Source organism: Pan troglodytes, chromosome 10, assembly GCF_028858775.2.
Source record: "Pan troglodytes isolate AG18354 chromosome 10, NHGRI_mPanTro3-v2.0_pri, whole genome shotgun sequence".
Lineage (NCBI taxonomy): Eukaryota > Metazoa > Chordata > Mammalia > Primates > Hominidae > Pan > Pan troglodytes.
The window spans coordinates 114,074,751-114,090,809 of NC_072408.2; the positions used below are offsets into that span (position 1 = coordinate 114,074,751).

Here is a 16,059-nt window from a genome sequence, read left to right on the forward strand (position 1 = left end):
GCAATAAAGACAGAGTTAAAAAGAGAAACAGACAAATCCAGAAGCATAGTTGGAGATTTTAATATATCTTTCTCAGTAACTGATGGAACAAGCAGGCAAAAAAGTCAGCATGATTATAAAACATGGCCTAGTTGATATATATAGAGCGCTACACCTGACAACTGCAGAATACAGACTGTTTCCAAGTGCACATGGACATTTACCAAAATTGACCATGTACTGGGCCTTAAAGTAAATCTCAAAACGTTTTAAGGGATTGAAATAAACATGCTTTCTGACCACAGTGGAATTGAGCTTGAAATAAATAACGATGGGCCACTACAGTATCTCTAAATATTTGGAAATTAAGCAATATACTTCTAAATAATTAACAATAAAATCACATTGGAAATCAGAAAGTACTTAGAATGGAATTGTTATGAAAATATAACGTATCAAAACCTGTGGTCACAGCTAAAGCAGTGCTTAAAGAATATGTATAGCTTAAAATGCATATGATGGAAAAGAAGAAAGGCTGAAACTCAATTATTTAAGTATCTCTTAGGAAGCTAGAAAAATATCCAGCAAGTAAAACCTATAGAAGGTAGAAGGAAAAAAGTAATATATATAAAAGTAGAAATTAATAAAATTGAAAACAAATGTACAATAAAGAAAATCAACAAAACCAAAAGTTATTTTTTGAAATGACTCATAACATCAATAAATCGCTTGCAAAAAAATAAAAACAGGAAAATAAAAAAGACAGATTTTAGAAATAAAAGGAAACATTATTATAGGTCCTATGGGCATTAAGAATAAATTGGAGACTGTTAGAAACAACATGTCTATTTTTAAATTTGGAAATTTAAAGAAAATGATTAAATCCCTAGGAAATCAAACCTTAACAAAACTGACACATGAGAGAGTGAGAAATCTGAAAAGCATTCTATCTATAAAAGAAATTTTAAAAATCTTTCCATATAACCTCTTGGGAAAATTTTTTGCAGTGCAGTAAAGCTGAATGTATTTACACACCCTAAAATCCTGCAGTCTCACTTCTAGGAATATATACTCAGCATAAAGGAAGGTATATGGACACCAAAAGACATGTACAAGAATAAATATAGCAGCATCATTCTTATTAGCAAATGAAAACAATCCAAATGTATATCAGCAACCAAATAAGTAAATGAAAAGTGGTAAATTGATTCAATAGAACACTATATAGCAATGAAAGTGAATGAACTATTTCTACATGCAATAAAATGGATAATCGTAAACATAATATTGAGGGAAAGAAGCCAGATGCAAAAGAATATATATGATGTGACTCCATTTATGTAAAGTTCGAAAATAGGCAAAGTAATACGGAATACTGGTCACCTTTGAGAAGGATGGAGGGAGTGGTTATTGTAAGGGTGTGTAAGAGATGCTGGTAATGTTCTGTTTTGATCCAGTTGGCTGTTACATGGATGTATTTATTCTATGATTGTGCATTTTAATATATGTATATTATACCTCAATAAGAGTTTAAAAAAAAAATATTAGCTATTATTACTTTGGTTGGTATAAGGGACTATGAAGGAAAGCTGTCAGGAGCCAAAGCAGCTTGGGTGGGTCCATACCACATTCCTATTTCCTTAGACTCTCCCGCTAATATTTGTGGAGCCTGGAAGAAGTGTACAAACGGAGGTCCAAATACCATCTATAAAAATACTTTAAAGTTGTCATTCAGGCTAAGAGACTGTTCACTAAAATATGTCTTTATCCACCTACTTAGACAAATATACTTTTATAATACCCTGGAAGGCCAGGTTTGAATTTAGAATTCTCAGTTTCAGAGCTGTAAAATGATGGCCTGGAGAGAAGCAGTTCCCCAGCCCCAGCCCGTGGCCCTGTCTTCCCAGTTCTGGCTCTCTGCAATGAGCCTCACCTGCATTTGTGTGGATATGCCATCCTGCACATGCAAGCTCCTTCACCTCCCCAGCAAACTGCTGCCCTGTGGCTACCCCTTGGGTCCAGGGACACATAAACCAGCAGTGTGGCCCAGCCTGGGGAAGAGACATCTGAAGAAGAAGCCTGCACAAGCTGTAGGAACAGATTCAGGGACATTTGGGCAGGGAGTATGGGGTCACAGATGACAAGAGCATGGTGTGAAAGGGTGGAGAGCAGGCCCCAAGTGGACATGTCCTTAGCCTCAAGGAGTCCTTGCTCTGGGTAGAAGGACACAGGAAAGTGAGGGTCAGAGCAGACCAAGGGACAGGGTCTTTTGCCCAGTTTCAAAGGAAATTCTGCATTGTCTTTTAGAAAGTCAATGATGCGCTTTCAGCCATTAGAAAAAGAAAGAGACAGAGAGAGACAAAGAGATTTTTAAGTAGAATGGGTGAATTCCACTCAGTGAACATATGTCCTGTACTAAGTGTGAGATGAAAGCTAAAAACCCCCATCAGAATATACCCTTATCATGAATGTGGGGTTTGTGTGTGTGTGTTTTTTCTCACAACGATATCCCTAGAGCCTGGTGCTTTGAAAATCTCAATAAATATTTGACTAATAAATCACTCGCTGATAACTATTTCCTTAGTTATCAGATGCCCCCTGCTTCTCACAGCATGGGCATTTTGCTGGTGCTGGTGTTCAAAGCACATGTATTTTGAACAAGATTGAAAAAGGAATGAAGTCTGGCCAGCCCAATGGTCCTCTCTAGCACATTACAGAGATTGGCCTTTGGAGCTGAAAGCTGGACAGGATCTCAATGATCCTGCAGGCCAGGGTGTCAGGGCATCGAAGCACCCCAGAAGCTGAATGTGAATGTGTGAATGTGGGCAAATATTCATTTTTCTGAGGAGATGCACATAGCTTTCATGAAAGTTTCAAAGGTGTCTATGGCTCCCAAAATGTCAAGAGTTCTCAGTGAATCCTCTTATTTTATAGATGATGGGTCTATGGCACAGAGAGGTGAACTCAAGTTCACTCTGAGCTCTATTCAAATCTACTGATGCCTGAAGCTTCCTTCCACCACCTCATAGCAGAACTCATGTCCTCGGTTATGGTAGGATGGGGGAGACTGTGAAACTTTCTTTTGCAAGGGCTCTCAAATTTAGCCATGTGTTAGCGTCATCTGGATTTCTGGTATAGAAGGTGATTCTAATGTGTAGCCAGGGTCAAAGCCCACTGGGTTAGAGTATTTCACTAAAAAGTGTGTAGTGGGGTTTGTGGGATGTAGTTTGAGTGCCAAGCTCTGCTCCAAGTCTCCTAGCCCAGAATGCTGACTACAACAGTCTAGAGTGTACAAGGAAACAGATGTAAATGAAAAGCAAGTTCCACTTTGTTAATCGATGGGCAGGTACTAAATGACCTCATCACCACTCATGCAAATTAGGGCTTCCCTGGTACCCAGAGCTGGACCACTTGACTTCAGCTGGGAAACTGAAGTAGGGTTTCCCATTTCTTTCCCTCCAAAGAGATAGCATAGCTGGTAGTACATAACCCACCTGGCTTACCTAGGCATGCACAGGTGAAGATGCTGGCACAAAGGTGTGGAGAAAATGGCTGGGCCTGTGAGGCAGAGCTGCCTCACCTCCATCACACACATGGCTACATGATCTCTTATTTTACCAACTGTACAGAAGAAAAATGGAAGGAAAAGGAGGTTGCCTGAGTCACATCCCAGGCCTTCTTTGATGGCAGGGGAAGGGTAGGAAAGTCCTGAGTTTCTACAGGAAGGATAGAGTGGTCTTGACCATGGCAACCTTACTCACTAATGAAATGTAGCCTAATCAATATCTCAAGTTCATTAGATTAGCAATTCGTCTGTTAGGTGAGAGATGAGGAGGAAGTGGCAATTAGAAAGGAAAGAGAGTAGCCTGGCATGGGAGTGAGAAGAACATGTCACCTCAACTGCAAAGAGACAATTACAATGCAGTGATGAGAGTTAAGGTTGGGGTTTCCTGGGCACATAGTGGAAAGATCTACTCACCTGCATGAGGCTAAGAGTTACTGAACAGTTTTGTGGAGGAGGTGACACCTTCAGCAGAATCCTAAAGAGTGGAAGTGTTCTAGATGGATAGGGGAAAGGAAATGAATTTTCACACATATTATGGCATAGAGGTTCGAGTATCATGGTATTTGAAAGGATTGTAAGAGTTGACTATGACTAGAATATAGATTGCACAAAGAAGGTGTATTTGTAATGGGTTATTAAAATATAAGAGGCATATCAACCATTCAGTGAGTATTGTTTAGGATGAATAAATTACTTAGCTGGCCCCCAAATTAAAGACATTCTTAATTTTCTTGATTTGGAAAAATTCTACTAATTTTGACCAGTTTCTCTTTATTCACTAGAATCTGGATATTTTTTAAGGATAGGATTGCATTGAATTTGACTCAGTAAGAGTCATAAATACAGCATCCGACTTCTTACAAATTCTGAATTCATGTATTAAATAAGCTTTCTGGGCTTGAACCTCCACAGGAGAATCTCAGAATGACTAAAAGTTATCAAATTGGCCTTGAATAGACACAGCACCAGAAGTGAGGGTGTCTTGTGCAGTTACAGAGAAAGTGTTTTGGGATCAACTGTTGATTCGAACACTGGCCAAGGTCCCTTAGGGAGAAGTGTAAAGTGTTTAGAGCCAGACAGGCCTGGGTTTGACTCTCAGCTCAACCATTATCAACTGAATGCATATAGGCAAGTCACACTGCTGCTCTAAGCCTTGATATCCATATTAATAATGTGGAAGTGATATCTATTTCAATGAATTGTTAAGAGGATAATCTGAAAAAATGTGAACAAACTGTCTTGGTCAAGGCTATTTTTATCGTAAGGAACAGGAAAGCACTTAAACTAATTCAACTGAAATCAAGGAATAAGAAATGAAGTATAGCATCCTCAGGAGAGAAACTAGGAACTGAATTGTTGGAATCCAGGCACATGTGCCATCTCCCAGGAGCTACTGAATCTATCTTACAGCATCCTGTCTATTTCTCTGTGCACATTTTTCCTTCTCTACGCAGTGCAGACTGATCTCAGCTTTCTTCAGTTCCCTTCTACCTCTCACTATTTCCCACTCTGGACCTTTCTACACTCCAGCCTTTCCATAGGAAGTCCTCCAGGTTAGTTTTTCTGTGTCCTAGTGCCATGTTCCTGGGAGAAGAACTGGATCAACTGAGCTTAGATCCAGTGTTCATCTATGGTTCAGTGATTTGTGACCAGGATGTGAGACTGGACAAATGACATAAACATGGCTCCAGGCCCACCCTTTCAGCCCTGTATGGGGATGATTCCTAGAGATAGGGCCTTCAGGAGAGCAGACACCCCAAAACATATGAGCTGCAAGCACCTAGCTTAAGTAGGAGCACAACAAATATTAGCTTCCATCCCTCCCCACTCTCCTAATTCTAGAAGAGCAGGTTTACATAAAGAGCCCATACACAAGCACAATTGTTCTATATTTTTACCTTTGCTTGGGCTATACCTCTTATTAAGAATATCCTATTTTCACCCAAGTACTAACCAGGCCTGACCCTACTTAGCTTCTGAGATCAGACAACATCAGGTGCGTTCAGAGTGGATGAAAATCCTTACTTTGAAAGTAAAGTTCTCTCCAAAGAATTCCATCTGAATGAGAGTGGTGATCTATCTTCAAATTCCACCGAAATCAAATGAAATCTGGAAAGGATTTGATGAAACGTTCAAGTCAAATGCAGAAGAAAGCCAGCAGAAAGAGGCAGCATGAAGAACCAGAGAGCTTCTTTACCTGGTTTACTGACCATTCTGATGCAGGGGCTGATGAGTTAGGAGAGGTCATCAGAGATGATATCTGGCCAAAACCATTACAGTACTACTTGGTTCCCGATATGGATGATGAAGAAGGAGAAGGAACAGAAGATGATGATGATGATGAAGATGAGGAAGGATTAGAAGATATTGATGAAGAAGGGGGTGAGGATGAAGGTGAAGAAGATGAAGATGATGATGAAGGGAAGGAAGGAGAGGAGGATGAAGGAGAAAATGACTAATAGAACACTGATGGATTCCAACCTTCTCTTTTAAAAATTTTCTCCAGTCCCTGGGAGCAAGTTGCAGTGTTTTTTTTTTTTCCTCCTGTGCTCAGTCGCCCTGTTCTTGAGGTCTCTTTTCTCAACTTATTTTAGGGGAAATACCTTGAGCAGAATACAATGGGAAGAGTCTCTACCTCTTTCTGTTCGAAATTCATTTTTATTGCTTACTATCTGAATAAAAACTGTATGGAATCAACACTACCGAGCTCTGTGGGAAAAAAGAAAAACCTGCTCCCTTCGCTCTGCTGGAAGCTGGAGGGTGCTAGGCCACGGTGTAGTAGTGCGTATAATTCTAGCTTTTTTCTTCATTTCTCTGTATGTTGGGCTCAGAGAGTACACTGTGTCTCTATGTGAATATGGACAGTTAGCATTTACCAACATATATCTGTCTACTTTCTCTTGTTTAAAAAAAAACTTTAAAAAATGGGGTTATAAAACGTCAGCAAAGGGTGGGTTTGAGATGTTTGGGTGGGTTAAGTGGGCATTTTGACAACATGGCTTCTCCTTTGGCATGTTTAATTGTGACATTTGACAGATATCCTTGCCGTTTAAGATGACACTTTTAAAATAAATTCTCTCCTAATGCTGACTTGAGCCCTGCCACTCAATGGGAGAATCAGCAGAACCTGTAGGATCTTATTTGGAATTGACATTCTCTATTGTAATTTTGTTCCATTTATTTTTAAATTTTCTTTTTGTTTCACTGGAAAGGAAAGATGACACTCAGTTTCAAACATTAAAAGTGTACAAGTTGCTTTGTTACAGTAAAACTAAATGTGTACACAAAAGATTTGATGCTTTTATCTCAGCATAGGTATGCTTCCAATGACCTTCCAAGTTTGACTTGTATAACATCACTTTCAAACTTTGTCACTCTAACTTCATATTTTTTGATATGCACCTTGGAGGATGACCTCAGGGTTATGTGAACTGAGTAATGGGATTAGAATCAATGTATTAATATCTCCATAGCTGGGAAACATGGGTAAAATTTGCCATTGTTTTCTGAAATTATTCACATCATTTGAGATACCGGATTGCTCAATACTTTCTGAGTATATTGTGCCCTTGATTTTTATCTCCAAGTGGTAGTTTTTAAAATTGGCCTTTTACCTGGATATAAAATAATAGTGCCTGCCACCACCATCCAACAGACCTGGTGCTCTAATGCCAAGTTATACATGGGACAGTTGCTGGCACGTCTTCATTGGCTATATAAAATGTGGCCAAGAAGACAGGCTCTCAGAGTAAGAAGTCTGTGGTGGTTAGCAGTAACTTTCCCTACTCTCTGGTATAAAGCTCTCAAATGTGACTATGTGAATCTGGGTGGAATAATGGACTCAGCTCTGTCTGCTCAATGCTATTGTGCAGAGAAGTACCTTAATGCATAAGCTTTTTAATGCTGTAAAATACAGTAGCTGAAATTAAATGCCACTTTTTCAGAGGTGAATTAATGGACAGTCTGGTGAAATTCAAAAGGTTTTTGATGTATAGAACTTGATGAATGGAACTATTCCATCAATAGGCAAAAGTGTAACAACCTATCTAGATGGATAGTATGTAATTTCTGCACAGGTCTCTGTTTAGTAAATACATCACTGTATACTGATCAGGAATCTTGCTCCAGTAAAGGAACATAAAGACTTTTTTTTGGAAAAAGAAAAAAGAATATCCTATTATGCCCAGGTGCAGTGGCATATGCTTGTAGTCTCAGCACTTTGGGAGGCCAGGGCAGGCAGATCACTTGAGCCCAGGAGTTCAAGGACAACATGGAGAAACCCTGCCTCTACTAAAAATACAAAAATTAGCCAACATGGTAGCTACTCAGGAGGCTGAGATGGGAGAATTGCCTGAGCCCAGGAGACAGAGGTTGCAGTGAGCTGAGATGGTGCCACTGCACTCCCGCCTGGGTGTCAGAGCAAGAGCCTGTCTCAAAAATAAAAAAAAAGAAAAAAAGAAAGAAAAGAATATACTATTTCCTATTCCATCCATCCATCCATCCATCCATCCATCCATCCATCCATCCATCCTTTCATCTCTGTCTTTTTTCCTATCCTGGCAGACCCACTTCCTCCAGGAAATCTTCCTTATGTCCTCAATGTCTTCAGCTACCCTTCATCTCCCTCGTTTCTGTCAATTCATTAGAGTCTATAACACACAATTTAGCACTAAGTTACACAACTTGGGTTTTTCTCTTAATCACTTTGAAGATGTTGTTGTTTCAACTGGATTATAGATTTATTCAGAACAGAGAGTGCCACAGTGCCAAGCACAAAGAGGAACAAAGAGTGTTCGATGAACAAAGAAAATTACAGAACAACAAACATTTTATATCTAGAAAGGATCTCAAAAATAATGAAGTTTAATCTCCTTGATTTCAGAAGAAGAACTGAGGTTAATACAGAAGAAACACCCTTGGCTGATGAAATAGAAAGAATAAAATGGAGATTCAATATTATATTTACATGTAAAATATGTTTTATATATTTATAAAAATTACATATTATTTATGTAACAGAAGAATTTTCCCCCATCATACTGTGGAATGGTAGTTGGAGGATCATGATACGTTCAAGCTGGGAGGGAACTTAGAAGTGACGTAAGACATGCAATTTAAGTTTGTAGATGAGAAAACTTCCTCCTAGGAAAAGGAAAAGATTTGTCCAAGATCACCCAAGTTTTTAGTAGTAAAGCTGGGACTAGGATCCACACCTCCTTCTTCTCACTCCTATGATTATTTTCCACACTCCACTGTCACCAAATCCTTGCTTTAAGCTTCCATTCCTCACTAGACCATGCATCTGACATTAGGGCTCATTTGTCCCTCACAGTTTTAGTTCTATATCATTTATCCTTAACCATTCCATGCAACGTTTTCCTTTTCAGCTTCTTCTTTCTGCTGTCCATTTGTATTTACCTCTGCTTACTTTGTCCTTGATCTGTGGACTACACAGTTTGCCCTGTCTCCTTGGCTATAACCTTGATTCTGCTCCTCACCTCTGCCTTGGTGTAAATACCTTTCCCAGTTCAGCCTGGTCTCAGCACTGGGTGTCGCCTACTCTTGACTAATTCATGCGTTGATTTAACACACATTTACTGTGCATGTCTTCTGTGAAAGTTTCTGAATGAAGAACAGTATCTACTCAATATGCTCACAATCTATTGGTGAGAGAGCGATTTTAAAACAATATGGTAAGTGTGTTCATCTCAGAGCTTTATTCCTATGGGAGACCCAAACTGAGTAAGGAATGGTGGGAAGGTGACAATCAGGGAAGACTTCCTGGACGTGTTCTCTGAAATGAGGCATTAGGACAGATCAGTGGATATGCGTTAGCTGATGGGGCAGTGGAGTGGAGGCGAATGAGGATGCAGACAGAAAAAAATAACTTAAAAAAAGGCATAAAAACATAAAATAGCAAGGGGTACAAAAGAATGACTAGCACCCTGATGTTCTTCAAGGATAAAAAGGAAAGCAGGTGGTAGTGTGGGCTAAGCCTGGTGAGATGGGTGAACCACATTGGGAAGGCCTTGTCTTCCAGTTGGGAACTTGATCTGTTGGGATTTAGGGAGCTAATAAATGACATCCCTGTTCCCTGCCTGAGTTCTTAATTGAGAGGAACCCCAAGGAGTCAGGCAGATAGAGGTTAAAATGTCAGCTTTACTACTGATAAAACAATAAGCATGGCTTAGATTTGGCCAAATTGCTTGCTAACACTTCCAGTACTGAACTTAATTCCGAAAATCCAGGCCTCTCCTACAGGGGCCAATAGGTTTAGAGCTGATGATAATGCTTTACAAGCATCTGGCCCTGAAAGAGGGGAGGGGGGGGTGGGGGTGGGGGAGAGAGAGCTGAGCCAGCTCACCTCCTTATCTTAAATTTACCAAGCAGATAAATCACTCCTCCTCTGGGGAGAGAGGGCAGAAGTGTTACCCTAATGGTGGTCCCTCCACTTGGAACTTGAAGCAAGAGGGGAAGGAAGTTCCTACCTAATACATATCCACCTCTTACTGAGTACCTACTGCACACTGCCATGCAGAAGGCCCTGGTTCCACAAGCTGGAACCAGACAGAATCAGAATTAGGCTGGGAAGATTCTCTAACAGGGTAGGTAAAAAGACATGGGAGCCCTTTGTACCCAGTACTTGCTGTTCACGAGAAAAGGACAGAGCTCTTAACATGAAGAATTTTTAGAAACAGCATTGTGTATACCCAGAACTCCTCAGAGATAGTCTCACTTCTAATATCACCCAGACACTGTTCTTTCATCAGAAAGGCCTCTCTTTGGCATAATGTTTATCCTGACTAAAACAATATGACCATCTGCCCCTCCTCACAATGGTTGTTATTGAGGTGAGAACACAAATACAACCTTGTCACAGCCCATAATGGCAGGGAACATACCTGCTACTGGGGTATGTTCTCCTCTTAGGGAAAGAGGATGGGCAAGGTGGCACTATTAAGCAGGTGTTGACATTAAGAACCTTTAAAAAGCACCTCTTCTTTCCCTACCTTCTATTTTAGCATTTTCTTGAAAATTTCTTGCCTCCTTTTGTAGAACCCTAGAATGTTAGGACTGAAAGAAACCCATTGAATCTGCTTCTCCACCTGTGCTTGAGAATAGCTTCAGCATCTTCTCCCTGCAAAATGGCCATTTGTCCTCTGCTTGGATGTGTCATTGACAAGAAACTCACTATCCCTCGTAGCACAGCACAGCACAGCACAGCAAATGGCTGATGCTAATCTAGATGGGGCAGTGCTCTCTATAACCTGATGCTTATACTCTGTTTTTACTTTCTATTTTGCTGAAAATTTTGCAAGTCTATATGACTGTGGAACAAATAGACCTCTGCTTTAATACTTCACTTTTTTGCTTTCATGTTCTTCTGTCAGGTCTATGACATTTCCAATTCTTATGATTTTTTTTCCTTCTGGGATATTCAGACATTATTTTGGAATGTTGAGGGAAAAACACTCTCCCTGCAAATCTCCTGACACTGGGTTTATGTGGATCCACAGTTGCCCATTCTATCAACAAACTTCCTGACTTTAGGAAGGTTCTTCCTGACTTTGAATATCAGTGGTCTCTTTGTAATTCTCACTATTGGTCTTAATTACAGAGCTAGAGACATACATGGTAGGCTGGTTCTGACATTCTCATCTCTCCAGCAGACCACACTGGTCTATGGCTTTGACATTCCTCACACACTGAGAAATTCAACACAAGAGTGCATCTTCTGAGCCCAGCCCTTCTGTCCAAATGTAACCCCCTGGAGATCCACATAGAAACCAGACTAGATATGGACTATGCAGGCTCCTTAGTTAGGAAAGTGTTACAGCCAGAGCACTATGATACCACATTAGAAATCTTCCTCAAAGGAAGGATTGCATGCCCAATATCTTTCAGGCATGGCCATTTAGCCAGTTTTACATCCACCTAATCAAACCTTACATCTCTACCTAATATGTCATACTCAAGGAGACCCTGATAATCCATCCACACCATAATTACAGTAGATATGGAAATCAAATAATCTGGGTTTGGATTCTAATACAACCACTTATTTTCTGTTGTGACCTCACATGAATGTCTTAGTGTCTTTTAGTCTCAGATTTCTCATTTGTAGATTGAAATAAAAATATTTCCTACCTCTTAGGATTATTGTGAGCATTAAATGGAATATGTATATAATTCATGAGGTTAGCAGAATGTAGTAGTTACAACTGCCATTTGCAGAGACACACTACTTGGGTTCAAATTCCAGTTCTACTTTCAACTTAATCTGTGACTATGGACAAGTCACTGAAGTTCTCAGAGCATCAATTCCCTCATCTGGAATATGGGAATAGTACTAATATCCACTTCACAGTGCTGTTGTAAGCAGAAGCTTAAATAGTACTCACAGAGAGGTTAGCAGAGTACCCAGAATAAACACTTGAAAAAAAAAAGCTAAAAAATTCCTGATACATATATGTATCTATTATATACTACAGAAATATTAGTATTCTTCCTTCCTTCCCTTAGTCTAACTTTCTAGCAAGCCCTTCAAAAGAGGAAATGACATTAAGTTTAATCATAGTGAACCCATGCTGACAGGCTGCGAGCATCACTTCCCTTTCTGGAATACTAATTTTCAGCATAACAGTCTTGGCATTTGCTCATAGTGACTCAATTTAGCTAGGGAAACGTAACTACCCAGATGAAACAATGGAAGAGCCATAAGTGCAATAGAAATTTAGAGACGAAGGCATCAGACTTCCTAAAAAGTGACATTTGAGTCAGTCCTTGAAGATGATTTAGTTCAGGGGAGGGCCAGGAAGAATAACATAAATAAAAGTCCAGAGGAGAAAGTACACAGAACATCTGGGTGGCAGAAATGGTGTTTGTAAGGTCTGGTGGAAAATAAATGTAGAAAGAAAGGTTGAGGCCAATTTATGGAGGCACCCGAATGACACAAACAGACACTTGGCCATAGTAAATAATTCACTGTTAAGTTCTTAAATAAGGGAATAACAAGAAGAAAACAATATTTAAGAAAATTAGTCGGTTGGGTGTGGTGGCTCACACCTGTAATCCCAGCACTTTGGGAGGCCGAGGTGGGCGGATCACCTGAGGTCGGGAGTTTGAGACCAGCCTAGCCAACATGGTGAAACCTCGTCTCTACTAAAAATACAAAAATTAGCTGGGTGTGGTGGCACACGCCTGTAATCCTAGCTAGTTGGGAGGCTGAGAGGAGAATCATCTGAACCTGGGAGGTGGAAGTTGCAGTGAGCCGAGATCATGCCATTGCACTCTGGCCAGGGCAACAAGAGCGAAACGCTGTCTCAAAAAGAAAAAAAAAAAAAGAAAAGAAAAAAAAAAAGAAAAAGAAAATTAGTGTATGGATGACAATGTGACAATATATGCTAGAAGCCTTTAAAAAGATACACTTTTAGATGCCATTAACCTAAGATATTCATTAACCTGACAGTTGTGCTTCTAAGACTTAACTTGAAGGAAAAGTTTAAAATGTGTCCAGAGTTTCAGCTATTAAGATGTTCATCTTGGTGTTGCCTAATGTAGCACACACCAAAAAAGGAAAAATACTAAATGTTCAATAACATAGGATTGAGTAGATAAATTATGGCACATCCTTACATGGGGTATATAAAATCATAGAAATGTATTGACATGAGAAATGGTCATGGGGTATTATTAAATGTTTGAAATGGCTATGAAATACTTGTAGGATCTTATATTTGCTTTTTTTAAAAGTAATGGGTCAATATACCGATACTTGAGGGAAAAGTCTAGAAGCCAACGTACTCCAAAATATTAACTAATTCTATCTGATGAATGGGATTATGAATTTTCTTTATTTTCTTCTTTTTGCCTGTTTGCATTTTCCACGAAGAAAATTTATGAACACAGTGGTATTTAAATCTTGTTTTTTAAAAAGATTGATGTGAATATAGAATCCAGACCCTTAAATGACCCCAGTGATTTTTATCTTAGTCCACCCTTCCCCTTGGGTTTGGGCAGGACTTGTTTATTGTTATAGGACCTATTATTGCTTCTCACCAATGGCATATGGCAAAGGTGAGACATCACTCTCTTGATTAGGTTACATTATGTGAGACTCCTTAGCAGACTAAAGAGAAAGATTTTCCTGTGCCCTTGAAGAAGCAAGCTGCTATGCTGTGAACTACTAACGGAGAGGGCTACATGGTAGGGAACTGCAGGTGGTCTCAGGAGCTGAGGACCTCAGTCCTACAACCATAAGGAACTAAATTCTGCCAACAACCACATGAACTTAGAAGAGAACCCCAAACTCCAGATGAGGATGTAGCTCCTGCTGAAAGCTTGATTGCAGCCTTATAAGACCCTGAGTGGAAGACCTGCCTAAGACTCAGACTCTTACTTGACCCACAGAAGCTGTGAGAAAATGAATGTGTTATGTTAAACTGCACAATTAGTGGTCATTTGTTATACAATAGAAAGCTAGTACAATGTACAAAACAAAAATTAGAAATATTTTACATGTTTAAAACAGCTCTTTCTTCTAGAATATTCAGAAGTACCTATCGAAATTCAAAGATAGAATACAAATTAATATTAATGATATCAAAACTTAAATCAACATTGTTTAATTGTCTAAATGGCTGAACCTGTTATTTAAGATTTGAAATTCTAATTAAGCTGGGTGCAGTAGCTCACACCTGTAACCCCTGCACTTTGGGAGGCCAAGGCAGGTGGATCACATGAGGCCAGGAGTTCCAGACCAGCCTGGCAAACATGGCGAAACCCCATCTCTACTAAAAATAGGAAAAAAATCAGCCAGGCATGGTGGCATGCACCTATAGTCCCAGCTACTCAGGAGGCTGAGGCAGGAGAATTGATTGAACCTGGGAGGTAGAGGTTGCAGTGAGCCGAGATCACACCACTGCACTCCAGCCTAAGTGACAGAGTGAGACTCTGTCTAAAAAAAGAAAGAAAGAAAGAAAGAAAGAAAGAAAGAAAGAAAGAAAGAAAAGATTCTAATTAAATCTAATTTCATAGCATTCAATAGTTACACAGCTGCCAGCGGAAATAACTGGCATCTCACTTCATAAATCTCATGCAAATGTAAGAGTAATACGAATTATTAATGTAAAATGTCCCTCAGTCTCCACATGCAACTATTGTGAGTGCCACTTTGAATCATGAGTATTCCTGGAACTTCAAATTGGAGCAAGAAGAGAGGCAGCAACCAGGCATTTGACATTATTGGGAAACAAAACTTTGTTATACAAGAATGTATTGCATTGTTTTCTGAGACGGAAGATTTGATAAATTATTTCATTTTTATTTTTTCCCACCTAAACACTTCCATCCTTTCTGTTCTTTCCACACTCCATCACTGTCCGTCTCTGACATCAGCTGCCACAACAGCTTACAAACCCTCATGGCATTTGAGCACAGTCACCTTTTGTAAGGCAATGTAGAGAAGCATCTCTCTGGAGCCTGACCGTGTTGATAATGGAGTGAATGTTTAGGGTTGTTGTTTGTGCTGTACCAGAGCTAAATGCCAGATCCTAAGTGACTATGTATTCTTCAATTCAATTTTTATGTATTTATTATTTATCTGTTTATTTTGTTACATTTATTTATTTATTTGAGATAGACTCTTGCTCTGTCACCCAGGCTGGAGTGCAGTGGTGCAATCTCAGCTCACTGCAACCTCTGCCTCCTGGGTTCAAGTGATTCTTGTGTCTCAGCCTCCCAAGTGGCTGGGATCACAGGCGCACACCACCATGCCCAGCTAATTTTTGTATTTTTAATAGAGATGGGGTTTCACTATGTTGGCCAGGCTGAGTCTGAACTCCTGACCTCAAGTGACCTGCCCTCCTCAGCCTCCCAAAGTGCTCAGATTACAGGCGTGAGCCACCACTCCCAGCAATTCTGTTACTTTCATTTTTAACATTTATGGTATGCAAAGTGCACAAGACGCACTCACTATCATGAGAACAGCATGGGGGGAACCGCCCTCATGATCCAATTACCTCCACCTGGACCCTCCCTTGATACATGGGGATTACGAGGATTACAATTCAAGATGAGATTTTGGGTGGCGACACAGCCAAACCATATCATCCCACACATAGCCCCTCCAAAATCTCATGTCCTCACATTTTAAAACACAATCATGCCTTTCCAACAGTCCCCCAAAATCTTAGCTCATTCCAGTATTAACCCAAAAGTCAAAGTCCAAAGTCTTATCTGAGACAAGGTAAGTCCCTTCCACCTATGAGTCTGTAAAATCAAAAGCAAGTTAGTTACTTCCTAGATACAATGGAGGTACAGGCACTGGGTAAATGCGCTCATTCCGAATGGGAGAAATGGCCAAAACAAAGGGGCTACAGTCCCCATGCAAGTCTGAAATCCAATAGGGCAGTCATTAAACCTTAAAGTTCCAAAATGATCTCCTTTGACTCCATGTCTCACAACCAGGTCACAGTGATACAAGAGCTGGGCTCCCATGGCCTTGAGCAGCTTTA

General features: G+C 40.0%; 1 pseudogene; it reads left to right on the forward strand.

Moving 5' to 3' along the window:
* The first annotated feature begins 1,832 nt into the window (after positions 1–1,832).
* LOC104001684 (protein SET-like) lies at positions 1,833–6,003 on the forward strand (annotated as a pseudogene).
* Positions 6,004–16,059: the final 10,056 nt, after the last annotated feature.